Below are 2,125 nucleotides of genomic sequence, written 5' to 3'. Positions count from 1 at the left end.
GTATAAGACTAGTGCCCCCCTAGCAATACTTATAACTATAATTAAAGCTAGATTAGCTTACTAAAATAAAGAAATAAAGTAATTAAAAAAAAGGTACTTCTATTTATATAGGATATATATAGTAAATAAAGTATTTTATAAATTAATAACCCTTTTAGAAATTAATAACCCCCTTATAATAGTAGAGCTATTATAGGGATTATAGTTGTTTTTAAGACCCCCCTAGTACTATACTTAGTAAGGCATTTACTACTTCCTCTTAAAAATTAGTATATAATTTTATAAGAAGTCTTTATAGCTATATAGCTTCTTTTATAGTATTTATTTAAGCTATATACTTAGCTTTATAGCTTAATAGTATTATTATTACTTATTACCTTAATAACTAGCTAATCTTACTACTCTTAATATTAAATATATACCTAGAGGTAAAGTATTAGGTATTTAGGTTGCCTGCCTAGTTAAAGTTACTATAGCCTTATAAAGGCTATAAGCTTTTTTAAAATATAAGGCAGAGATCCTTTATGCTTTAAATATACTAAAACACTTATTTAACAGCCTGCTTATATATCTTATTTAGGTTATTAAAGTATCTGCTAATAGTTAATATTATATAGGCTAGGTCTAGTTATATTTTAAGTATAAGATATATTAATAACCTTATTATAAACTAGTATTTTTATTATTTATTTAATTAGCTAAAATAGTCTTCTTTAGCTTTTTAAAAATGCTTTTTAACTATTAGTATTAATATAAAAGTATAATTAGTTATATTAAATTAATAAAGCACTTTTTAAATATATCCTTATTAATTAAGGATAATTATCTTTACTAGTTAATTTTAATAAATCTAAATTTTAAGTAATAATAATAAGGCTTAAAATTAGTTATTAAGAAATATTAATATAAGGCTTCCTTAAGCTTTATAATTTTAACCTTATTTTTCTTAATTAGTAGGAGATTATTTATATAAATTATAATAAAAATACTATCCTTAATATAAAGGCTATTATTTAAAGTAATAGTATATATTAAAATATATGTTAATTAGCTTAATCCCTTATCTTCTATATAGTAGCGTGTAGCTTTTACTTATGCTTGCAGTCAGATTAACCCCCTATTACCTAATATACAGATACTTCCTATATTAATGCCCCTATTTTTAACACTCCCACTTAATAATATAGGAAGCTAAAGATATGCTCCTACTTCTCCTATAGCTAAGTGGAAGGGGTCTAGAACCTACTCCTACTAACTTAAAAGCCGCAGACTCTAGGAGTATATATATAATTTTAAATAATAATTAAAAAAACCAGCTCTTAATCTTCCTAGCTAATAGCTTTTATATATTAGTAATCCTCCTTAAACCTAGGGCTTTATAAAACTTGTAAAAGCAATCTTTTCTAAGCGGCTTAGTTAATCTATCTGCTACTATCTTATCTATAAGGATATACTTTAGTTTAACCTCTCCTTATTTAACCTTTTTATATATAAAGTGATATTAAGTCTTAATATATTTAAATCCCTTATAGTTAGTTAGGTTCCTTACTAAGGCGATTACTCCTTAATTATTATAGTAAATAACCACTGCACTTAGCAAGGCATCTGCTTATTCCCCTTAAAGATTAGTGCGCAATTTTATAAAGAGTCTTTATAGCTATATAGCTTCTTTTATAGCATTAGTCTAGGCTATATACTTAGCCTTATAGCTAAATAAAGCTATTATTACTTGCCATCTTAATAACTAGCTAATCTTACTGCTTTTAATATTAAATATATACCTAGAAGTAGATTATTATATATCTAGATCACCTGCCTAGTTAGAGTTACTATAGCCTTATAAGGGTTATAGGCTTCCTTAAAATATAAAGTAAAGGTCTCTTATCCCTTAAATATAGCGGAATACTTATTTAACGGCTTGCTTATATATATTATTTAGGTTATTAAAGTATCTGCTAATTACTAATACTATATAGGCCAGATCTAGTTAAGTTTTAAGCATAAGGTATATTAGTAATCCTACTACAGACTGGTATTCTTATTACTTATCTAGCTAGCTAAGGTAGTCTTCTTTAGCCTTTTAAAGACATTTCTTAACTATTAGTGTTAGGGCAGGGGCACAGTT

Source organism: Trichoderma reesei, assembly GCF_000167675.1.
Source record: "Trichoderma reesei QM6a unplaced genomic scaffold TRIREscaffold_52, whole genome shotgun sequence".
NCBI classification, from domain to species: domain Eukaryota; kingdom Fungi; phylum Ascomycota; class Sordariomycetes; order Hypocreales; family Hypocreaceae; genus Trichoderma; species Trichoderma reesei.
The sequence above is the reverse complement of the archived record's forward strand: the minus strand, read 5'-3'. Positions refer to the sequence as shown.